Source organism: Phascolarctos cinereus, unplaced genomic scaffold (genome assembly GCF_003287225.1).
Source record: "Phascolarctos cinereus isolate Bilbo 61053 unplaced genomic scaffold, phaCin_HiC Scaffold_3;HRSCAF=262, whole genome shotgun sequence".
NCBI classification, from domain to species: domain Eukaryota; kingdom Metazoa; phylum Chordata; class Mammalia; order Diprotodontia; family Phascolarctidae; genus Phascolarctos; species Phascolarctos cinereus.
In genome coordinates, this window is record NW_027555736.1 from 37,109,216 (window position 1) to 37,135,144 (window position 25,929).

The window sequence follows — 25,929 nt, forward strand, 5'->3', positions numbered from 1 at the left end:
AAACAAACTTGTTGGTCAACCCACTCGGTCCCTGGCCTGGATGCCTATTACAAATGTACACATTTGCCAGCTGACATTGTACTAAAGTTGTGATCAGAAGTCATGGGTAACCACGTGTCAAGTCTTGAACAGGCCTCCATGGTCTGCAACTAGACTGTCATGGAAGAGATGGACTACTGATCACTGAATCCTTTTTTCTTCCAAATAAATTCCTATTAACACTTTTCTTTTTACATCATCTACTTATCCTAAAATATTCCTCTTCTCCTCCCCACCATGAGAGAGCTTCCCTTTATAATGGAGAATAAACAAGAGAAACAAAAAAAAAATTTCAGCAAAGCCAACATGTAATGGAGAATAAACAAGAGAAACAAAAAAAAAATTCAGCAAAGCCAACATATAAAAAAAAATTCTATGCAATAATACTTGATCAAAGTCCCTCCCCTCTGCGAAGAAGCGGGGTGAAGTTCCTTCTCATATCTCTTCTTTGGAGCCAAGCTTGATTGTTATCATTTCTCAGCATTCCATTTTGATTGTTTTATTGTGGTGGTTTTTTCACTTTACATTGTAGTCATTGTGTAAATTGTTTTCCAGGTTCTGCTGATTCTACTTTGCATCAGTTCCTATAAGTCTTCCCATGTTTCTCATAGTCATGATTTCTTAAGGCACAGTAATGAGGAAGAATCTCAGTTTTAGGCCTGGGGCATGTTTATGCAAAAACCTGGAGGCAGATGATGGAATACCAAGTTCATGGAAGAGCAAATATTGCAGCTGGGCTTAAATTTAGAGTGCATAAATGAATCATTCAATCAATAACACTTATTAAGCAACCACTATATGCTAAGTAGTGTGTTAGGTGCTGAGAAACACTAAAACAAAAACGTAACAGTCCCTATTTTCAAGGACTTTCTATTCTATTAGTAGAAACAACATGAAAGTATAAGGTCTATTTGGTTCCTTTGCACATTATGTGTGTGTCTATGTGGTTTTGTCTACATGTGGCCTGCAGAAAAGAGTAAGTGGATATCCCCCAGAGTCTCTTCCACCCAACCTTCTCCAAAGAAAACTTTGATACCTGCCTGGAGGCAAGCAAGAGATTAAGGCCATAAAGAGAGGAAACTAGACTAAAATTATATCTATCCATCCCCCTTAAATGTTGTTGGTCTCAGGAAAATAATTTTTATGTTCAACCTATGCTCCTGATTATTATCTCTTAACAGGGAAGTAGTGCCCCATCCTATATCTGAAGGCTTGATTTCCTTCTCACTAAATGAGAGCTACACAAAGACCATCACACACAGTGAATAAACCCATTTATCCAAGCTGATAGCAAATAGAAATCAGAGAAGTGATATGTATTAAAACATACCAAACAATACGCAGAATAAACAAAATCTCCCACTGGGAGAATGAGATAGTGAGAGAGACACACAGAGGCAGCAGCAAACTGGGAATAGGAGCATGGCTGAGACATTGAGTCCTCTTCATGTCTGCCTCTCCCCAGGGCCTTTTCCTACAATGAGCCTAGAACCTCCTGTCAAAGTTACAAGCCAGAAGATCGAGATCTCTCCTCTCCCAAGGTTTTATGAATTCCACCCCTTACTCTTCACGCAGACACAAAGTACTAAGAATTATTTTCTCCACCACTTAGGCAAATGCCAGGTTTGAACCCTGGATTACACATATGTGATTAAGTGCAAAATACGTAAAAAAATTAAACTTCAATATACAAAGTAATTGCAAGATGTAGGCAGCATTAGCAGTTGGGAGATGTTGGAGGTAGCATTTGATCCGAGTCTTTAAGGAAATTAGGTATCGTAAGAGTTAAGAAAAAGAATGGAAAATAAGGCTGCCAACGTAAGTGAGAGCCGTATTACTGGAGGCCTTCAGCATTTGCCTGAACAATCTATGTTTTATTCTACATGCTGACTTCCTCCCTTCTCTCAAGATCTGAACAGTATTTGCACATCTCCAGTCTTCTAACACCTCTCTCATTTCCCTGCATACTTAAAGGTCACAAGTAGCAGTTCACTTATCACATCTCCTAGATCTTTAGTACCTGGAATATAATTCACCTGGGAAAGGAGATAAACTTATTTAAAGTTACTCCAAGTTGGCTACACCCCATCATCCTGTGCTGTATCTATTCCCTCAAGGATTTCTGCAGTGAAATGTCTATAGACATTCTACCTGTTTTGGGCTTTATTTCCCTCTTATTTGTGTTTTTGTTTTAATTTTTTTCCCCTTTGGTGAGGCAATTGGAGTGAAATGACTTGCCCAGGGTCACACAGTTAGTAAGTGTCAAGTGTTGGTCTGAGACCAGATTTGAACTCAGGTCCTCCTGACTCTAAGGCCAGTGCTGTGTCTAGTGTGCCACCTAGCTGCCCTGCTTTATTTCCCTCTTAACCAAGCTTGGTCAATCTTTTCCAACCTGAGGATAATTGTTCTGGACTGAGGAGATATATGTTTTGCTCTTTCTATCCTCCCTGAGCAATGGACCTTTCCCTTTCTTCTTCTTCTTTCCCTAAAATGGAGTATTTTTTTTTAAGTTTTTGTTGCCCTTGGAAGTTTTTATAAGCCTCAACACATTCTGGGCTTTGGGCTTTCTGAACACCACCCTCATAGCTCCAGGCCACCTTCACATTTTTTGTTCTTGGTTAAGTATCTTTCCTTTTATCTTTCATCCTGCTCCATTTAAAATATGAGCTCACTGGAGAGCTCCCTGTGCAGTCATATCAGCCTCCTTAGCTATCTCCTCCCTTTCTTCTTCATTAGGATGATTTGTGATGATGACATTTCTATTTTGTTCTTGAGTTTTGCTCATCATCTTAAAACAGTAATTAAAAAAAAAGCAAACCCCTCTCCTTTTGGAGTCTTGGGTCACTGGGCTGTATTTCCCAAGTTTCTGAATGCGTTCTGATTGACTGCCCTGGCCCAGCAGGTCTGGATAGTTTCTGGATTGCTGCTGACCTTCTAATTCTGTTATGACACTGTTATTCTCCAATGGCTATCCCAGGGGAATGGCACCCCGGAGCTGGTAATTGGCCTGTGCTATTTTTAATTACTGCTGTTTGGTTTTCAGGGGATGTTTTCATTTTAACTTGTATCCCGAGGCATTTGAATGGTCAAGAACATGGCACTGTGAATTAAAAAATAATAATAAAAGAAAATAAACACATTACTTTCATGTTTTTCTCCAAGGATCTTCTGTACTCATATGTATATGCTTTGCGGATGGGGTGGGGAGGTGGTGGTGGAAAGAGGATAAAGTAGTCTTTCCATGGAAGGAGTTTTCCTCTCTCTCTTTGTTCCAATTATTCCTGAGTTACGAGGTTGTCCTGGCTTCCCTGTGTGTTATTCAAATACAAACCTACGACAGTGTCAGAGGTCAAACTTCCCCAAGGTTTGCCAAGGTATAGGCATTGGGCATTTCTTACACCTAGAAATTTCTCTTTGAAAATTAAACACCTTGAGGCAGCTAGGTGGCTCAGTGGATAGAGCACTGGCCCTGGAGTCAGGAGGACCTGAGTTCAAATCCGGTCTCAGACTTGACACTTACTATCTGTGTGACCCTGGGCAAGTTGCTTAACTCCAATTACCTTAAATAAAAAAACAAAGAAGAAGGAAACCTCTTGACCTTCTAGGACCCTATGTCCTTACCCTGGACTGCATATTCTTCATGCCAGTCCTTTGAAACGCTTCACTGCTGATGACTAGGGCTTATCTATACGCAACAAATACTTTTAAAGCCCCTACTATGGGCTACATCCTGTGTTAGGCCCTGGGAATGCAGACACAAATAATAAAACAATCCCTACTCACAAGAAGCTTCCTCCTAATGGAGCAGACAACAAGGACATACATTAAGTATATTTAGAATAAATATAAAGACAGTAAATGCAAAATGGGTAAAGGTAAGTTAGTTTGAGGAGAGAGAACTAGCAGCTAGGGGATGAGGAAGGGCTATGCATCGAAGGAAAAGAGGGATTCTATGAAGAAGTGAGAGTGGATGGTATTCCAGGCATGAGACACAGTCAATGCAAAAGCACAGAAGTAGGAGTTGGGCTCTGGAAAAGAGAGAAGGTCAGTTTAACTGGATTCCAGAGCATGAGGGGAATAATTTCAATAAGGCTGGAAAGATAGATTGCAGCAATGTTATAAAAGGCTAAAAGCTACACAGGGGAGTTTATATTTTAACCTGTAGGCCACAGAGAGCCATTGGAGTTTGCTGAGTAGAGAATGCCATGGCCATATCCATATATAGTTATTTGGGGAGCAGTGCATGAGATAGGCTGGAGTGGTTTAGAGACTTGAGGCAGGGAGACCATGATGAAGTTGTTGTTACTGTCGGGGTCTGGGGCAAGAAATATTGGGGGGGTCGAAACAGAAAGATTTCGCAAATGAATGGATGTGCAGCTGTGGTGAGGGAAGATGAGGAGTCACAAACTTTGAAGACTAGAAGGAAGGTGGCACTTTTGACAGAGACAAGGAAGTCTGGAAGATGAAGATTTTGGAGGAAAGATACTAAGTTCAATTTTGGCCATGTGGAGTTCAAGATATCTCCAGGACACCCAGGTCCAAAAGGCAATGGGTGATATGGGACTGAAACTCAGGGAAAAGACGGGCTGGGTATGTAGAGCATATATAAATAATGTTGCTTATGTTGCCCAAGCTGGAAATAAAGATATATGCATCATCATATGTCTTTATGCATATCAATCATATATGCATAGAAATTGTATTTAAATTAATGAGGTCACCAAATGAGAGGGTATAGAAAAAAAGAGGGCCCAAGGAAGAGCATTAGAGAGCACCCAGAGTTAAAAGATGGAAAATGGATGATGAGCCAGCAATGATGCCTGAGAAGTAGCAGTCTAGGGGCAGCTAGCTGACTCAGTGGATAGAACACTGGCCCTGGAGTCAGGAGGACCTGAGTTCAAATATGGCCTCAGACACATAACACTTACTAGCTGTGTGACTCTGGGCAAGTCACTTAACCCCAATTGCCCTCACCAAAACAAAAAAAAGAAGTAGCAGTCTAAGAGATAAGGAAGAGAGCCAGGAGAGAGGTATATCACAAAAGCCTATCAAGGAAGAGGAGGAGAGAGTAGTAAATAGAATCAAATACCCTAGAGAAGCTGAAAAAGAAGGTAGATTGTTCATAAATGTCAGACATCTATTCTCTGTCCTCTAGCACAGGTGTGAAAATATTACTAACCCTCAAAAAGCTAACTCAGTTCAATGAACATTTATTAAGCGTATAGGATGTTCATAGGTTAGTGCCAGACTCTAGAGAGAGATACAAAAGTCAACAAGGTGTCCCTTGCCCTCATGAAGGGGGTGATGGTGGATGAAATGGAATATGGTAAGTGCATAAGTAAAATTAGAAATGCTATTTGAGAAAGATAATCCCCGACTGGGATATCAGCAAAGGGTTTTTGGAGGTCAGAGGATCCTACATCAAGACAGGGAAGGTCTCACTCTTAGACCATAGAGGTCACTTATCTAATGCTCCTATTTTCTCCCCCCCCACCACCACTTAATAGTATTTTTTTTCCGATTACACGTAAAGATAGTTTTCAACATTCGTTTTTATAAGATTTTGAGTTCCAATTTTTTTCCCTCCCTCCCCCCTAACCAAGACAGAAAACCGTCTGATATAGATTATACATATACAGTCATGTTAAACATATTTCCGCATTAGTCATGTTGTGAAAGAAGAATCAGAACAAAAGACAAAACCACACAATGGTACCTTTTCTGAATGATGAAAACCGAAACCTAAAGAGGTTAAGTGAATTGCCCAAAGTCACCTAGGCAGCAAATGGTGGTGTTGGGATTTGAACTCAAGTCCCATGCCTCTAAGTGTTAGGCACTTTCCGCGGAGGGAGGCATTTGTTCTTCGTAGGAATGGTGAGGAAGTAGTCTAGTTTCAATGAGGCATCGAGTGCGGGGAGGAAAGTGAGAGAAGATTGGGAAGGAGCTTGATTCTAAGCTAAGGAGTTTAGACTTTTTTCCAAGAGCATTTGGGAGACACTGAAGGCTTCTGAGCAGAGTAAGCACCATGATCAAGTCTGTGCAGGAAGATGATGCTGACGGTTACATTGCAGGATGAGTATCAGATACTGAAGTCCCTGCCATAGAGGCCAGGCTAGATTTATTTTAAAAAGGCAGCAAAACTGCCCTGAAATGAAGTTAATCCAGGGGCCTCTGGATAGAACCATTAACACAGCTTCCTGGATGGCTAAGACATCAGCATCAGGAGCTCTTCAGCCTCAACTCACCCTTCTGCAGAGGCAAAAAGAATGTACCCACCTGAACCAGTGCCATATCAGTGCAGTGTGGTATATTGGATACAGCACTAGACCCAGAGAGAGGAAGACTGGATTTGAATCTTGCCTGAGAAATTCAGCTGCGTGATCCTGGGCAAGTCACAGAACCTCTGTGTACCTCAGTTTCCTCATCTGTAAAATGACGGGTATGAAGACCTCTAAGATCTCTTCCCACTCTAAATCTGTCATTCGGTGAATATCCTGTCCATCATACTGAGAAAATCTTTTTGTTAAATAGTATATGGTCTAATAGTATGTCATTTCCTCCCAGTTCCAAGCCTGAACCATTGGACCAGCCTGAAGTGGGTCTGGGCCAGAACACACGTGAAGTCTGAAGTTAATGGAGGCAGAAAATAGTTGAGAAATGCTGAGGGCCTGAAGTAGGATTGTGACAGTCAGTCCTAGAAAGGAGGGGACCCGTGAGAGAGATTCACCAAAGACAGAGTCAGCTCCGCAGACTAGGGCTGCAAAGGATGCCTTTGTGCTCATGAATCAACCAGTGATTGTCACTCCTGGCTCCATAGTGGGATGTGGGGGGCAGGGGAAACAACCATCTCAAAGAATCATCAAATCTTGGCTTCAGACAGGACCTCAGAGGTCCAACCTTTCCGAAGCAGCCTATTCCTCTACAGGATGCCAGGTGGTCATCCATCCCATACTTGGAGACATGGGGGCCAGGAGGACGGGGAAGGGCCTTCCTCCAGAGGCAATAGCCATGTCTGGACAGCTCCTGAGGGTTGGTGGGGTTTGCTCACATACCTCTCTGAAACTTCTACCAACTAATCCTGGTTGGGGCCAAACAGAACAAAACGAATCTATTTTCCACATGACAACCCTTTCAAATAACTGTCTTCAAGTAGTTAGCCTGAGCTACAAGGGTTAGTCCCAGTTTAGGCCCCTAAATTCTTTCCAGTGTCATTAGCTGTTTTTTCCCTAATTAATAATAATAATAGCTCACATTTGAAGAGCATTTAAGGTTGGCCTAACTCTTCCCACATATTATCTCATTTGAGCTTCATGACAACACCTGTAAAAGAGGTGCTTTTATTATCCCCATTTTATAAATGAAGTTTGAAGAGATTTAGTAACTCACTCAAAGTCACTAGTAAGTGACTGAGGCGTGATTCGAACTCAAGTCTCATTGATGTCAAGTCATGGAGACCTGGCTCACTCTGGATGACACAGTCTCTGGGCTGCCTTTTCCAGCACAGCTGGCACTTTCGCTCCTTCCTTGACTCACTGGTTGAGGTGATGGACTTGGAATACTCATTGCTCCATAGGGTTCCTTCCAGGCTCTCCCTCTGCCGCTATCACTGAGTAACCTCTCCTTCTTTGAGGTTCATTCAGTCTGTACTTACCACACAATTAAGAAGCCAACCTCTAAGACACACGTCTTTCCTCAATGAATTCAGTGCCTGGTTCATAGTTTTCCTCCTCAACTCTTACCTTTATACCAAGGGACGTCAACATATATGCTGATGTATGTCCCTCAAACACCCATGAGGGTGTTTCCAGTCCCTCGACTTACTTATTTCTCATGACCTTCAGCCCACCTCAGATACACACAGAGATGATTGTACCCTAGCTCTTGTCAGCACCCACAAATGCTCCATTTGCATGATCATGAACTCAAGAATTCCCTTATTTGATCACAATCTATTTTCATTCCACCTCTAGCAACTTCAAACTCTATTCTTCTTCCTCATCGTGACCTCTAAAGCTTTGACCCTTCAGATCTTTCTCAGGCCATCACCCTTGGACTGGCTACACTGTAATTCTCTATCCCCACCTTCATACCTTGATGGCCTAATTCACCTTTACATTGTCCACTACTCTTGAGCTCCATTCCCTCTTATCCTATTGCTGACTTTGCCCTGCCAAAATCAGCCTCAGATTATTCCCACTATCTACTGCCTTTACTTCTACTCACTTGCTGCTGAGCGAAGTTGGAGAAAATCATGAAACGGGGCTGATAGGTTCCACTACCAATTTATGTTACATAATTTCAACTGGGCACTTACTGTGGCAAGGCAACCCTTTAACATCTCCTTAATTAACTCACCATCCATCACTAAAAGTGGGTGTCCTCCAGGGCTCTATAATGGACCCTCTTCTCTTCTCCTTCTATATTATTTCACTTGGTGATCTCATTTCTCATGGATTCAACTTACTCCAGACCTAATCTTTCCCATAACTTCCAGACACATCTCTAACTGCCTATTGGGCATCTTAAACTGGACAACATAGACATCTTAAGCTGAACATGTCCAAAACCAAACTCAGTATCTTTCCCTCAAACCCCTATCCTTCTTCTAAACTCTCCTATTTCTGCCAAGGCTACCACCATCTTCTCTGTTACTCAGACTCACGACTTGGGTGTCATCCTTGACTCCTCACTCACTCTCACCAACACCACCATCCTGCCCAATCGATAGCCAAAGTCTGCCAAAATTACCTGTGTAACGTCTCTCTATACCCCCTTCTCTCTTCTGATATTGCTACCACCCTGGTTCAGGCATTCATCACTTCATAGCCAAAGTATTGCAATGGGCTGCTGGTTGGTCTCTCCGTCACAGCTTTCTCCCCACTTCAGTTCTCTTCTACTCAGCTATAAAATCCTCTGTCTGGCATTCAGAGCCCTTTATAACCTGGCCCCCTTCTACCTTTCCAGTCTGTTCATACTTCAGCTCTTTGATCTACTGACCCTGGCTTCCTTCAAGCCTCAGCTAAAATGCCCCTCCTATAAGAAGCCTTTCCTGATCCACCTTAATGCTCATCCCTTCCCTCCACGCATTATCTTCAATTTATCCCGGGTATCTTGTTTGTGCTTTACTTTTTGTATGCCGTCTCCCCCGGTGAGACTGGGAGCTCCTTGAGGGCAGGGACTGCCTTTTGTCTTTCTTTATTGAGTATCTATAGTGTTGGCCACCTTGACGCCTAATTTTTTATTGCACTCTAAGATTTGCAAAACTTTTTACATATTTGATTTTCACAACAACCCTGGGAGGTAGGGGTTATTATTATCCCCAATTTATAGATGAGGAAGCTGAGGCAGGCAGAGATTAATTGACTTTCCCCTAGTTATACAGCTAGAAAGTGCCTGAGGACAAATTTGAACTCAGGGCTTCCAGAGTCTAAGCCCAGCACTTTATCCACTGTTCCACCTAGCCAACCTAAGATGTAATTAAGAGGCATGTTCTTAATGACAACTGTTTGTCCTGTCTGTATCTAAGGCAGGGATGGGGTCACAGGAGGGATAGATATTCAACTGTATGAGAGGGGGAAGAAGAAGGGACATTGAGCTATCTCTGTCTTTCTTGTCATCTCTGCTCATTAGGGGCAGAATTCTAGCAGAATCTAAGACTGAGTCAGGCACTCCATAATTGCCTGACTCAGGGAAAGAGGATGCTCTACACCCAGCCCAGGTGCCAGCCTTGTCCAAGCACTCAGGAAACACTTGTTTAACTGAATTCACACCCGAGGCTGGGAAGTTCCCTATTAAAGCCTCCTCTTCTGGGCGCAGCTAGCTCCCTCCTCAGTGACTCCCCAGAGTTCCCAGCAGGCTGCCCAGCCCATCTCCTGCTAGTGAAGTGGCTTTGCACATTTTCCCTCTTAGGCGCTCAGACAGATGGCCAACTGACTGGGTGAGATCTTCACATGTTTATTGTACTTAGCAGGACACAGGAGAGGCAGCCTCTGCTACCTTCCGTGATAACCAGCATTTTACCTTTCACTGGCTCTGGCACTTTGCCTGCAGCCCCAGGGCTAGACATGGGAAAAGCTTTTCCATCAACGCACCCAAGAGGACATTGAAACCTTTCTCCTGTCCCCAGAGCCCAGCCCTCGCTGCAAGGAGCTCAGAGTAGGGCATGGTGCCTTGGAGTGGGCAAGCAGGGGCCACCAAAAGCCCATAGCTGACCCCTGATCTAGCCCACATCAACTTCATCACAGACCCTGATCTTCCTACCTCAAGGGCAGAGTTCCCTTTTCAATCTACCCCTCTACTCAGCTGCCAAAGTGATTTTCCTAAAGCCCAGATCTGACTATGTTACTCTTCCACTCAAAAAGCTCCTCAAACTACCTTTGTATTGGCATCAATTTTGCATATACATATTATAGGTTTGAAGGAGAATTTGGGAGAGCTCCAGAGAGTCCCTGCCTTTACTCCACCATCTTGGTTCTGCTGTATAGCACAAGAGTATTCCACCACAATCATATACCACAACTTGTTCAGCCATTCCCCAATGGGTGAGCATCCTCTCAGTTTCCATTCTTTGCCACCACAAAAAGAACTCAGCTAGACTTTAAAGCTGGCCAAGTGCTTTATGAATCAGCACACGTATCCCCACTTTACAGACGAGGAAACAGAGTCTCAGAGGTGTCAAATGATATGACCACAGTTATGCAAAGTGTCAGAGGCAAGATTTGAATCGTAAGGAGTCTGATAGAGTTGAGGAGAGAATAGAATAGAAGGAAAGCTTCAGCAAAGGTACATAAGTGGCGGGTGGAAGATCAAGGTCAGAAAAAGACTGCTTGTCCAGTCTGCTTGGATTGTAGAGTAACTGATGCAGAGTACTTTAGAATAAAGCTGGAAAGGTTGGATAGAGCCAGATCGTGGGCAAGCTTAAGCGGTAGCCTAAGGAGTCTATATTTTGTCCTGGAGGTGATTGGGAGCTCCTGAGGGCTTTTGATAACGTGGTCAGACCTGTTTCTTCAGGAGATTGTTTTGGTAGCTGTTTGAAGGATGGATTGAAGAGAGTTCAGAGGAGAGGCAGGGAGACCAGGAGACCTAGTGTGCAACAGCTCAGGTGAGAGGTGACGGGGGCTGGAACTAGTATGTTGGTTGTCTAAGTAGAGGAGACGGGGCCCATGTGAGAGAATCATAGATTTAGCGCTGGAAGGGGCCTTAAAGATCAACAAGTCTACCACCCCCTCCCCCACTCTACTTATCTTACAGAAGAGGAAACTGGATCTCAGGGGTTGTCAGGTCACTGCAGATAGGAAGGATCTGACTCAACCCCAGCTTGTCTTGGCTCCAAAGCCCACGCTTTATCCACTGTACCAGCCAGCCTTTGTGGGATTGAAAGGAGTTGACAACTTATTGGATGTGGGGAGTGAGGGAAAGGGAAGACCCTATGATGACTCTGAGCTCATGAACCTGAGTGATTTTGTTTTTCTTTATATCCCTAGGACGGCCAGCAGGCATACAATAGGCACTTAATAAATGCTCAATAAATTTATTAATAAATAAATGTTGTTATTAACGATGAGGAAGATCATGATTTTGAAAGATGGTGATGCCTTCCACAGAAACAGGGAAATCCTGACAAGGTGTCTGTTAGAATATAAACTCCTTAAGAAGAAGGACTCTTAAAGAGAGTTTGTATCACCAGCCTGGTATACAGCAAGCATTGAATAAATGAGCATTGATTGACTAATGAAGCAGGTGCCCAAATCTGATGCAATAGGTCCTGAGATGAGCCAGGGGCCAGAGGGAGATCAGAGACTGGTGGGCCTCAATGCGATAGTTTCCATCTCTGTGGGAAGAAGGAAAGCAGGTCTGGCTAATAGATTAGAGATCTCTCACCTCCGTATTTCTACAGAATACTCTCAACAGGTAGCCTCTCCACTCTCATGTCTGCTCTCCCTGCCTCATCACTTCCCAGGATGGAGCATCCCAAGGACATAATGAGCGTCTGCTGTGCTGCTCCAAGGGGATGTTCTGCCCAATACCCGAGTCAGACCAGCCTCCCTCCCCTTCTCTCTTTCTCCTCCCCAGGTGAAGCTCAGAAGTCATTCCCTGATGGAAGGCTGCTTGCATGGTGTCTGAGCCCCAGTCCCTGAGACCCAGCAGGGAGATTAGCTTCTCCACTGGACCAGGGCTGACAAGAACAATGCCACATCCTCAAATGATGTGGGCACAGCCCGGCTCATTCATTTTAGCCCCAGGAAGTAGTGAGGGTGAGGGCAGAAATCCTGAACACGGACAGGAGGAATGTGATCTCCTTCTGACAGGGAGGGCTAAAAACCAGTACATGAGGCCAATAGCTCTGCTAATGGGAACCAGCCACATGTTGCACGATAAACATAGGGTTTCATCTCCAGATGCTGAGTAACAGTGACTATTATAGGGAATGTGCCAAGAATAGTCTGTGTTGGGCATGGTGCCAGACGTGAAGATAGAAGTACGTCAAAGCGTCCTCTAAACTCCCCATTCTCCACGTTCTCCTTCTGAAGTCCAAGCAGGACCAGAGGGGTAAGGAGCCGAGAAAAATAGAGTAACACTGTCTAGCTTTATATAGCGAGCAAAAGGAGACGCCCCAAACAGCATTGAGAGTAGTAGTCTCTCCCCAGCCTCACCTTGCCCCAGTGCTCTGGGATCTACCTGGCTCTTTCCCATTTTCATGGGAATTCTTGCTGCTCACTAGGCTTCCTTTAGGGAAATCAGCTTGGTTATTTCATGAATGCAGACTCCCTTGAGGGCAGAGACTGGTTTTGCCTCCCCCACCCCTTTCTTTTTTTTTTTGACAAGGCAGTTGGGGTTAAGTGACTTGCCCAGAGTCACACAGCTAGTAAGTGTTACGTATCTGCATTCAGATTTGAACTCAGGTGCTCATGACCCTAGGGTGGGTGCTCTATCCACTGCTCCACTTCACCACTTAGCTGCCCCCTTGACTTCTCTTTCTATCCTCCGTGGCCCAGTTTGCTATTCTGGGTAGCTAGGTGGCGCCATAGTGCCTACAACGCCAGGCCTGGAGTCAGGAGGACTTATCTTTGTGAGTTCAAATCCAGCCTCAGACACTTATTAGCTGGGTGAGCCTGGGCAAGTCAGTTTTGTAAAATGAGCTGGAGAATAGTACCTTTGCCAAGAAAACCCCAAATGGGGTCATGAAGAGTCAGAAACTACTTAAATGACTCGAGGCAGCAAGGCAGTGCAGTCGATAGAGCGCTGGGCTTAGAATCAGGAAGACTCCTCTTCCTGTGTTTAAATCCTATCTCAGACACTTAATAGCTGTGTGACCCTGGGCAAGTCATTTAACCGTGTTTGCCTCAGTATCCTCATCTGTAAAATGAGCTGGAGAAGGAAATGGTAAACCACTCCAAATGGGGTCACGAAGAGTTGGACATGACTGAAAGACTGAACAGTCACAATAGATCACTCAGAGCCCCAAGGTTCAAACCAGAAATTTTTGACTAGGGGGCTTTGTGTTTGAGAACGCTTATTTCTTATTTTGCCATTATGTTCATTTGACTATGTTTTGTGGTATGTTTGTGCTACTGCGATGTCTTCTAATTGTTTTGCACATATGCAAAGGTTCTTGCTTAAGGCGTTATTTATGGAGGCCTATTGAGGGTGTCAGTGTTGCAGCTGTTAGCCTTGTCTCATTAGTTAGCCATGCTTTGCTTTCTTTATGATTGATTGCTGTGGGCTGTGGATATCCATGCACATCTGGAATATGGACGCATTTTGTCCGGCACGTGTTGCTGGGCATGTGGTCACCTCAGCACCCCCTCGGGTGATGATGCCTCTACTGCAGTTACTGTAAACACTCATTTGTTTACTTATCTGAGATGCCAGGAAAATCGCCCTTCTTGTTTTAAAGTGCTGATGTTTGTGTTTATACTGTAGAGTTACAGGTTTCAAGCCTGTTTTGGCTGATTTTCCTAAGGGACTGAAAAGTTTTGACCCAGAGGAGGAATGTAACTCGGGGCTCAAGTCTCATTTACATTAAGCTCTCCACTGGTGAAGACTGATAATTCAAACTTTAGAGGGCTATAGAAGTACTAGCCATCATCATCATTAATAATATCCATGCCTGATCTGAGATGTAGAATTGGTGAGAGCTTGGGAGGAGAGACATCCTATTCTTCTGGCTTCTAGCTTCAAGAGAAGGCATCTAGGATTCTTGATTCTCTTCAAAGAGAGGTCTCTGAAGAGAGAGAAAAATCCTGGGAAGAAGCCAACATATGGAATTATTGGTACCTCAATCATATCCCTATCCCCAGCTTACCATACCAGAGGCTCTGGGGAATTTCCCCTTGGGTGAGATCTGGGACTCCCTTGATTGAGCTGAATTGTTTTATTTCTGATGGGAGTGCTCATTAATTCTTTGTAATATCTGATATAGTCTGACATATAACTTCTCTGATTTCTGTTTGCCACCAGGTTAGATAAGTGAATTTATTCGTTATTTGATAATGTGTGGTTTTTGTGTAATAGATACTCGGTGAGAAGGGGGTCAAGCCTGGGATGAATAGCTTGGAGCACTCCTTCCCCACTAAGAGATAATGATTAGGAGCAGAGCTTGAACCTAAAAACAATTTCCCCTAGACTAACAATATTTAGGGGGGTGGACCAATGAAAATTCCAGCCCAGTACCCCCCACTCTGGTGGTCCCAATCTCCTTCTGGTAGGAATTAAAACTATCCCTTGGTGAAGGTTGAGTCCAGGAGATGCTAGAGGGCAGCTATGTGGCAAAGTGGATAGAATGCTGGACCTGGAAACAGGAAGACCTGATTCAAATCTAATCTCTGATATTTATTATCTGTGTAACCCTGGGCAATTCACTTAACCACTATCTCAGTTTCAGTATCTGTAAAATAAGGATAATAATAGCCCCCACCTCCCAGGGTTGTAGTGAGGAAAAAGAATATTTGTAAAGTATTTTGCCAACTTTAAAGTGCTATATAAATACTAGCTAGCATCATCAATGTTGATATCTAATCATGCCTTTCTGCGAGCCACATCTTGACACACCCATGTGGACACACACAACTTGCAGGGTTATCACCCACACCCCACATTAAAAACATATTCCGATACTCTCAGAAGAAGCTCAGGAGGATTTTTTTTTAAGTCACAGATAAGGAGGCTCTCTAGAGAGTCAGGAACTACCTACCAAACTCCTGAAAATTGTTATATTATTCAAATTGCCCAAAGGTTCCACAGCTGTTCCATGCACCTGAGGGCAAAGTTAACTCAGACTAGCCCAGACTGCACCATCAGCTCTTCACACATAACAGACCCTTCTGGTACTACGGGAATTTGCGCAGTTAACTCACCCCACTAGTATCCTGGCCCACAACACCAGCACTTAGTACAGAATGAGGCAAAAAGCAAGTGACTAATAATTTATCTATTGATTGGTTGGAATGTGACCCGGCCTGATGGCTTCACTAAAGCATTTGCTTTTGTTTATGGGCACAGAGCTCATACACTAGACCCTGGGGACTAGATCCCTGGGGGTGCTTCGCTTGGCAAAGAGAAGGCTTAGGGCTGACATAGTAGCTGTCTTCAAGTATTTGTGGAAAAGGGATTCCATTTGTTCTGCTTGGCCCCAGGAAACAGCTAGGAGCAGTAGGAGGAAATTGCAGATGCAGATTAAGATCTGACACGAGCTAAATCTTCCCTAACTGTTAGAACAAGGCAAAAAGCAAGTCAACTAGTAGTCATTCAATGCGTTACTTGCCAAGCACTATGCTAAGTGCCAGGGATACAAATATAGTCAATTCTGCCTTTTTTTTTTTCAAAAAAGCATGGGACTATATAAAATCGCAAAATAAAAACCATAGGGTTTTGATATGGAAAAAATGGGAAAGGGGATACAACATGGTCACTACCCCTCCCCCCCAAAAAAGAAAACCTTATAAGAAATAGATATTTCTTTATTATAAAAGAACCTTATAAGAAATAGATAAGAAATACATAAATACTACAACAAATAGTGGCAGCTTCTGAAGTCTTGGGCTAATGTTCAGCCTGCACCCCAGTTCCCAGCAGCTGGGCCAGCAAAGTGTCATAAAAGTCAAGCTGGCCACAACTCCCAGCAGAGTTAGGAGGCCATGTTGGAAGCAGGGTGGGATGTAGACTAGCCCTTCTCCTTTCTATTCAGTTTCTTCTGTAACAGAAGATGCAGAATAAAGGACACATTATCCTGAAAAAGACCTGAAGTTTGCTTGTGGAAGGGGGTGTTGGAAGGGTGCCAGCTTGTGAGTTATTATGAAGTGGTGCAATTTTCTGCATTCTCAAAGTTTCTTGAGAAAGAAATCATGCATAAGTAAACTTGAAATTTGCTGTATGCTCAAAATTTTCCATAATGACTCAGTTGTGTCAGAATAAATTTCCATTTTTGGAAACAAGAATTATGGCTGAACTGAATGTACAAGCAAAAAAGAAAGACAGTTCCTGCCCTCAGGAAGCTTATCACCTAATGGGAAAGACATCTCACGAAAAAGGAAATGAAAGCTGGGATGGGCATGTTGTTGAAAGCCAGAAAGCCAGAAGAATGCCTAAGAGGGGAATGAAGTTTGACTAGCTTGGGCCCCTCCTCAAAATAGAGTTCCCAGGAGGAAGTTGCCAATGAGGAAAGAAGGCTTTGAGGAATGTTCTAGGGTGAGATTAGAGCTCAGGCAAGGTGTCAAAGTCTAAAAGGTCAGAAACAAAGTCTGCAAAATTTGTCTGAAAGAGGAAGGAGCGATTTCTGGAGCCTTCACTGAAAGTCTTTGAGCAGAGGCTTTATGAATTCCAGTTGAGATTTGTTAAAGGGATCCCTATTCTGTTATGAGTTGGACTAGGTCGTTTTTGAGGTTCTTTTCATCCCTAGGATTCTGGGACCACATGGGGCAAGAGCATAAAGGAACCTAAAGAGGCTAGCAAAAAAATTTTTGCAATGGAGACAACATTGAGGCCACAAACAGGCTCAAAGGGTTTGGTCCAGCGCCATGTGGTGTTGATGGAGGAGGGAGCCCAGTTTCCACAGCACTACACAGTCATAGTAGCTCTGATGAAAACCATGGCAGCATCCAGGGCAAGACTGCTAAGTCACAAGGATTGACCACACCCAGGCATCAGTTTAATGATTTTATTTCATTATTTCATCTATGTGATCACCTCTCATTTACTTAGGGCCAAATGAATGGTACCTGTGATAAATGCTCTAGGAATTCTGAGTAGAGGGAGGTTAGGATGGTCAGGGAAAGCTTTATGGGAGAGTTTGGACTGGCCTGTGCATGGCAGGACAAGCAGGATCCAATCAATGGGCACCATGTCTTTCGTGACCTGGAGTCGAGGGGGGTGTCCTACTGAAGCAGCTGGGTTAGTCTTATTATTGTGGCTGATGATGCAGAATTGAAGCCAAGGTCTCAATTCTAGGCTCCCAAAGGATGGTTCTTTTTATACCCTCCCTTCTTTGGGCAGAAACAGATCCACTTAGGGACGGGATTGTGTTGTGTTGTTGAGTCGTATTGCCTAGAATGCTTGCCTTCCTCATCTCACCTCCTGTTCTCCTGGCTTCCTTCAAGTCTCAGCTAAACTCCTACTGTCTGCAAGAATCCTTTCCCAGTCTGCTTTACTGCCCCCACTGAGATGACTTCCAGCTTAGTCTGCATGTATCTCGTTTACATGTTGTCTCCCCCATTAGATTGGGAGCTGCTTGAGAGCAGGGGCTCCTTTTGCCTTTCTTTGTATTCTCAGGTCTTAGCGCACAGTAGGCATTTCATAAATGCTAGTTGCTGTTGAATCATCACCAAAAACCTGCCAGGTATCAGGAAGCTTCCTGATTGGCTGAGGGTGAGCCTGCGATCCCAAGACAGGATCAATCCTGGATGCCCAACTGTAAGAATCCCAAATCCTGGAGATGTTCAGAAGGTACCTTTCTCAGCCTCCCCAAGTGCCTACCACAGTGCTGACTATGTGTTTGTTGAGTTGAATTTATCATTGCATTGATTAATTGTGTTACGCCCTAAACAACTCCTGACTGCCTCTCTACTAGGTGAGACTACTTCTGGGGAGGACCCACACAGGAAGCTCCCAAGAATGACAAATTCACAGAACTTTCCCATTTGGACATATTCCTGGATCAATTAATGATAATTATGATGATGATGATAATAATAATAATATTTATTTAGCAGTTTACTTCTCTCATTTCATCCTTACCACAACCCTGTGAGGTAGATTATAATAATAATATATATATACTATGACATGTAATATAACATTATATAACAATAACATATAATAATCCCCATATTACACATGAGGAAACTGAGACAGGCAGACCCCGGGATCAGTTATGCAGATGAAGAGGTGAGTCCCAGCAATCCCATCCCAATCGAAGGCAAAGGTAACAGGACTAACAAAGCCCTTGGTAGAGGAATTCTCTGGACAGGCAGTATCCAGAGTGTCTGTGTCTGCCACTACTAAATATTTAGCTCTTATGGATGCAGGGCACCAGGGAGATGCAAACCCAGAGTCCCTGCTCTCAAGGGGCTCACAGTTCAGAAATACACAAATCATTACAGTTAGGAAGACATCCCTCTGGACACCTACCAGCCCCAATACAACCCAGAACCCACCACCACAAGGTCTGGATGAGATGGCAGTGAATAACTCTATTCCTTCTGGTCACATGGACAATCATCAGGCCTGACCAGCTGCCCTTTCTCTACATCCTGACACTATCAACTTATCTCTAGAGGACCCCTGGACTTTGCCATCTGCCTTCAATTGGTACCTCTAGGACTTCCAAGCCTTTCCATCTGTCCAACAGCTGAGCCTTCTTTGAGGTGTCTCCCTCAATGAGCAGTGTGAGTTCCTTGAGAACAGGGGCTATCTTGATTTTTCTATTTGTAACCCCAGCACTTAGCCCAGTGTTTGACACACAGTAAGTACTTAATAAGTGCACATTCATTCACTCCTAAGTACTACAAGAAGGGTATAAACAAAGACCAAAGGAAGCAGAGGAGAAAGATCCTATCAGACTGGAGGAGATAGTCAGGGCAGGTTTCCTTGGATTACCTAATGGAATTTAAGCCAGGCCTTGGAGGATGGGATTTCGCGGGCTCAAAGAGAGTAGAGGGTGGAAGTCATTGTGATTAAAACTACAAAACATCAATCAATCACTAAGCATTTATTAAAAGCCTAACATGTGCCTGGCACTGTGCTCCCTTCAGGAAGGGGTGGAGGGGGAGCATAAAGGCAATGGAATAGTCTCTGATTTCAAGGAGCTGACATTCTTTGGGGAAAACATGTATGCAGCATGTACATATATGACTATTTATAAAGTAAAAACAAGGTGATCTTGCTAAGAAATAGGAAAACTGTCCTGTAGGAGGTATTTTGAGGGAAATAGTTTGGAAGACTGGGATAGGCAGGGGTCATGAAAGACCCTGGATTCCAGGCTAAGGAATTTGAAGTACACTTTACTGGTTATTCATCTCCTTTGGGGGATTGTTCTGCTGGATGGTGGATTCGTGGAAAGGGTGAGATTCAAAAAGGAGGATTCAAGGGAGGAGGAGGGAGTTCAGAGAATTGAGTGAAAAGAGAGTGGTAGTGTAAAGAGGGTGATAATGGATGGAAAGAAGAAAAGTGAGACCCAGGGAGAGTCAGGGGAAGGCTGAAGAGTGCCTCATGGGTGAGTGTGTTGGGGAGTAGGATCTGTTGAGGTGGGAAAGGAGTAGGTGGAGGATAGAAGAAGATAGGATGCTGAGGGAGGTTTGTTACGGACATATTTTAGTTCTTCTCTTGGTGGTACTAAATTCAGTGATCAGCCCCTGCTGTGTTCAGCTCTGACCCTTTTCAGTAAGCAGCAGGAGAAATTCTGAGCTGGGAGGGAGACTTGGGTTCTGGGCCTGTCTCCACTACTGTGTCATTGCTGACTCAGCCACCTGGACCCTGGACCCCATTCCCTCTCACCCCCTCTGGACATTTGCCCTACTGACCAAAGACTCTCTTGCTTGTCTTTTATTTCTCCCGTTATCCCTCCTGCCTCCTCTCTTGCTGCCTGCAAATATGCTCAGGTCTGTTCTTTTCTAAAAACAAACAGACAAACTTTCTTCTATTCTGCATCTCCTCAAATTATCATATTCTCTTTCTTGTTCCCTGATAACTTAAAGGAAGAGTAATTTATACTCTCAGCCTCCTCTTCTTCACTGCTCACTCCATGCCCACCAGCATCCCCCAAGCAGGGTCTCTTCTGTCCTCACCAGTGAGTTCCTCTCGACAAGGTCATGGGTCATTTCCCAATCACCTCCTCCAATGGTGTCTTCTTAGCAACACTCTTCCTTGACCAACCCCAGTCTATGGCATAAAAAAAAAAAGACAAATGTTTGAGGAATTGAATGTATCTTTTAATACTCTTTCCTCTTCTGGGTTCTATGATGGCACCACATCCTGGGTCTCTGAATTTGTTTACTTTTGCTGTTTTAGCATCCTATTTCCATCCCTCTAAGTGGAGGTGGTCCCACAAGCCTCAGTCCTCAAGTTTTTCTGCTTGCTATTATCTCCTGGAAGTACTGACTCCCAGTTTCTACTTATCACCTCCCTAGGGTTGACTCCCAAATCTACATCTCTGGTCCTGACTTCTGCCCTGGGCTTGTGATCTTACATTTCCAACTTCCCATGGGATATCTCCATCTAGACATCCCAAGAAACCTTAAATTCAGCATGAACTAAATTCATCCTCTTCACTCCAAAATTTGTCCTTTCTTCTAATTTCCTCATTTCTGGTAATAGTATTGTCGTTCCTGGCACCCAAGCTTGGAATCACTTCAGTCTTCCCCCTTTTCCCTCTCAATCCAAGCAGTTGCCAAGTTCCAGTGATTCTGCCTCCTAAACATTTCTTGTATCTCTCCCCTAAGCTTTCCCTTTCCACTGCTACCACCATATTTCAAGTTATCATCTCTTTCCTATATATCTGGGTAGTCTACTAACTGTTCTTCCTAGGTACAATCTCCCCCCCCCCCCCCCCCCTTCCCCAATCTTTCCTTCATATGGCTGCCAAAATTGCCTTTCTTTTTTCTTTTTTTTTTTCCAGTGAGGCGATTGGGGTTAAGTGACTTGCCCAGGGTCACGCAGCTAGTGTTAAGTGTCTGAGGCTGGATTTGAACTCAGGTCCTCCTGACTCCAAGGCAGAGCTCTACTCATTGTGCCACCTAGCTGCCCCCAAAATTACCTTTCTGAAGCATTGGTCTGACCGACCACTGGTAAAAAACCTCCAACAATTTCCCTTTGCCAACATGATAAAAGACAGATTCCTTAGTATGGCATTCAAGACCCTCTCCATTCAGGTTCCAACATACCTTTCCAGTCTTTGATCTCACCTAGCAGTTTTCCATTATGGTACATTTGCCCAGAGTATCTCCCTACACACCCTCCAAATGCTTAGCATGGAGGTGGCTCGAGCACAGCTTTGTGCATGCACACACACGCGCGCACGCACACACACACACACACACACGTGCACGCGCACACACACACACACACCCTATTTATGTCCTTCCATTCCTTCTAAGTCCAGCTCAGGTGACACCCATCCCATAACACCTTCTCTGATTCCCTTTTCCCTCAAATCTCCAGACCTCCCCTCCCACCCCCTAATAAATTCAAGCAGACTTTAGTTCTTGGCTCATTTTGCAGAGTCCAAAGAACATTTCACACCTGGCCCAGCTCTCCTCCTTCCCCACTTACAAGTTAATGAATCATTTTCCTTCAGGGCACCCATCCAAAGCCAACCTACAGCTTTCCAAAGGCACAAAGAATTCACACAGAAACTAATAATAGCCTACAGTCTCTCTTGATAGTAAGTAGAGTGTGTGCTTAGAGTGTTCTCAAGTCTAAGCTGGGCTGTTTTGCTACCTGTATATAATTTTTTGGTTCACTTAAATTCTTGGGGTCTTGATTTCCTCATCTGTCAAACTGAGGGAGTTAGACTATAGTCTCCAAGGTGCCTTCCATTTATAGTTTTCTGGGACACTTGTTCAGTAGTATTAGGCTCTTTGTGAGGTTTTGTGAGTTAGACTCTTTGAGGTTTTCTTGGCAAAGATATTGGAGTGATTTGCCGTTTCCTTCTCCAGCTCATTTTACAGATGAGGAAACTGAGGCAAATAGGGTTAAGAGACTTGCCCAAGGTCACAGATCTAATAAGTGTCTGAGGCTAGATTTGAACTCTGGCAGTTGAGTTTTCCTAACTCCAGGCCCTGAATTCTATGCACTGCACCACATGGTTGCCCCCAGGACACTTACCCATACACCAAAGTAGTGACCTGTGAAAGGAGGGAGAAACTTGTTGGGTCTTTCTAGAAACTTATCAGCACACTCTTAAGTTGCTATAGCAGAAGGAAGCCATCTGACTTACATTCCAACCCAGTCTGGTCTCTGGCCACAGGGCAGTTCTGATAGTATACAGCCCCCATTTTTGCTTCCAGTGCTTTCAAAGCAAGGCACTGCTGGATCTAAAGTGGATTGGTCTTTGGGGAGGGAACAATAAAGCCTTAACACAACTTCACGACAATTCAGCCTCTGTCCTAGGGAACTACTCTCCAAGGCACACCCAAGTGTCAAGAAACACAGGCCATTTGTCTATAATAACAATAGTAATACTCTGAAAGGTTTGTCATTTCACTGGTGTGGGTGTTCCCCCAGCTGACACAGATTGCCACGAGGTCTCACATTAACATCCAATAAATGTTTGTTGAATGAATGGATGACTGCAGATCTCATTGCTCAAAAGACCAAGGCCCTGGAGTTGAATCCACATTCAGATTTGTTAACTTCACACTGTTAGTTATTCAGTCAATAGGCAAGAAATAAACATTTATTAAACTCCTACTATATGCCAGGCACTGTGATAAGCACTTGGAGATGCAAATAAAAAGCAAAAACAGCCCCTCCCCTTAAGGAGCTCACATTCTAATGAAAAGGGGGTTGACATTTAGAGTCATGAGTCCTATCTCAGAGGTGTCCAGCCTGCTAGCCCAGGTGGGAATGCTGGTTAGAGCATCTTCAAATGCAGCCTCAGACCAAACACTTGACACTTACTAGCTGTGTGACCCTGGACAAGTCGCTTAACCCCAATTGCCTAAAAAATTAAAAAAAACATTTAGCAATAGGGGAAATGGCACGTCAAGGACACTGGACTTGGAGTCAGAACCATGCGGGTCTGCCATTTACAAGCTATGCAGCCAAAGCAAGTCATTTTATTTCCTGAGCCTCGATTTCCAAATCTGTGAAAGGGGGATAATAACATTTCTATTATTTACTCCTTGGGGAAGGACACAATCATTTATTTGTTAAGTGCCTGCTATGTGCCTGACACTGTTCTGAGTGCTTTACAAATACTATCTCATTTAATCCTCACAACAACCTTGCCACAGCAGGTGCTATTATTATCATCCCCCTTTTACAGCTGAGGAAATTGAGGCAGGCAGAGGGTAAGTGATTTGCCTAGGGTCACACAGCAGGTAGGTGTCCGAAGCCAGGTCAGCGTTCTACTCATCGTGCGCTTAGTTTCTCCGGTCTAGACTCGCCGTTCCATTGCTGTGGGGAGGTCCAGTGAAGCAGCTCAGTAACTCTTCCCCATTTTGTAGTATTGGAGGGTTAGCTGCCCAGGGCCAGCGAGAGGCCAGATGACCAATCCCAGCCTAGCGAGCAGCCAGTGACAGCCAACATGTGTCTGAGGAGGGCACGAACCTAGCTTTTCCCAGCTCTGATCCAGGCTGTTTACCACATCTCGCTGCCACTCTCGGGCTTGTTATGATGATAAAATAAGGGAAAGTCTTTTGTAACCAAATAAAGGGTCAGGTCAGCTACTAAATCTGCCTCTTTGTAACTCACCCGCATTGTACTTAGCTCTCCCGGGCCAAACAAAACAAACCTAATCTCTCTTCCCCGTGGCAGCCCTTCAAATATCTAAAGACTGCGATCACATCACTACCCACCCAAATCTTCTTCTCTGAGCTAAATACTCTCAATCCCCTTCAACCTTTCATTTGAAGACTGGGCCCCCACCTCCCTCCCTCTCCTGGTTACCTCCCTCTGGAGTCTCTCACAGTCCTTTGTCAAAGTCCCTTTTTAAAACGTGGAGCCCAGCACTGATCACAATACTCCGGATGTGGCGTGAGCCCCGCAGAGTACCAGGAGATTCTCATCCCCCTTGATTTGAATATCCTATGCATACAGCAGAGGATTACATTATTTTTAGCAGTGGGATCATACTGTTAACTCACGCTAACCTTGCCTTGAACTTTGGAGACCCTTGGAGGTTGGGTCCCCCCCTCCCCGACTCACCTCGGATCTGAGTGACTGAGGACTGTTCCTTGGCTACTTGACTAGTAAGCTGCCAGTTTGATTCCATTTTACAAACATTTCTTTAGCGCCTACAATGGGCATAGAGTACTTGAGTGGTGCTTGGCTGAGCATGGCAGCACAGACCGTCTGTACTCATACTGCTTCAGTGACAGCATCTTTGATGATGAGTCTACCTTCTAAAAAGCCTCCCAAAAAAGCAGCGGGTCAACAAGGAGGCTTCTTGCAAGGACAGCTTCAGGAACGTGTCTTTAGCACCTTATTTTTCATGCGACAAGGCTGTGGGAGGCCATGTAATAGAATGGAATACACGTGGGTTCTGCCACTTGCTACCTGTGTGGTCTTGGTCAAATCACTTAACCTCTCTAGTCCTCAGTTTCTGTATGTGTACAATGATGATAATGGGACTTCTGTTGTTCGGTCATTTTCAGCCATGTCTGACTCTTTGTAACTCCATTTGGGATTTTCTTGGCAGAGCTACTGGAATGGTTTGCCATTTCCTTCTCCAGGCCATTTTTTTTAATTTAAATTTTTTTTTTTTTGTATATTGGGGTTAAGTGATTTGCCCAGGGTCACATGGCTAGTAAGTGTTAAGTTTTTTGTCCAGCCCATTTTACAAATGAGGAAACTGAGGCAGACAGGGTTAAGTGACTTGCCTAGAGTCACACAGCCAGGAAGTGTCTGAGGCCAGATTTGAACTCTGGAAGATTCGGTCTTCCTGACTCCAGGCTTGGGGCTCTAGGCACTATGGCACCACCTCGCAGCTCTGACACGAGGTTATGAGATAACCCCTAAGGTCCCTTCAAGCTCTGTCTTCTACACTTCTGTGGATCCTGGCTTCTTAGGAGTTTCATGGGGGTAGAATCTCTAGTGGGATCCCCTTGCCCTTGTCTTTGTGTGAAATCATTGCCATTTTCTAGTAAGGTCACAGCATCATATACCTAGAGCTAGTAGGGGTCCTCAGACACCATCTGATCCATCCCCTCACTTTATATGAGGAAATAGGAACAGAGAAATTAAGTGACTTGACTAAAGTCACATATCGGAGGTCACGTTTGAACCCAGATCTTCTGACTCTGGAGCCAATGTTCTTCCCAATTAGGAGCAGCTAGGTGGTGCTACAGTGGATAGAGTGCTGAGCCTGAAGTCAGGTAAACCTGAGTTCAAATCTGATCTCAGATACTTACTAGCTGTGTGACCCTGGTCATGTCACCTAATCTGTTTGCCTGTTTCTCCATTTGTAAATCCGGGGCAATAACAGCATCCACCTTGCAGGGTCATTGTGAGAATCAAATGAGATAACAATTGTAAAGTGCTTAGCATAGTGCCTGGCTCATAGTAAGAGCTATACAAATGTTAGCTATTGTTATTAGTAAGAGCTCATGACAGCATAAGGTTTAGCTTTTCTCCAGGGTAGAAACTGAGTAAAGGTCCCAAACTCCTGCCTCTTGTTCACACAGTTTTGAGGTTGGATTTTGTTCCCGTTGGCTTCCCGAGGCTTATAGCCTCCCT

The 25,929-nt window shown here is 44.2% G+C and overlaps 1 long non-coding RNA gene across 1 annotated transcript; it reads right to left on the minus strand.

The window, feature by feature from the left end:
* Positions 1 to 329: 329 nt before the first annotated feature.
* Positions 330 to 21,659, minus strand: LOC110214072 (uncharacterized). Its single transcript, XR_002326184.2, has 3 exons — positions 21,414 to 21,659; positions 20,319 to 20,412; positions 330 to 721 (listed from the first exon to the last, which is right to left on the minus strand). It is a non-coding gene; the product is annotated as an uncharacterized LOC110214072 (long non-coding RNA).
* Positions 21,660 to 25,929: the final 4,270 nt, after the last annotated feature.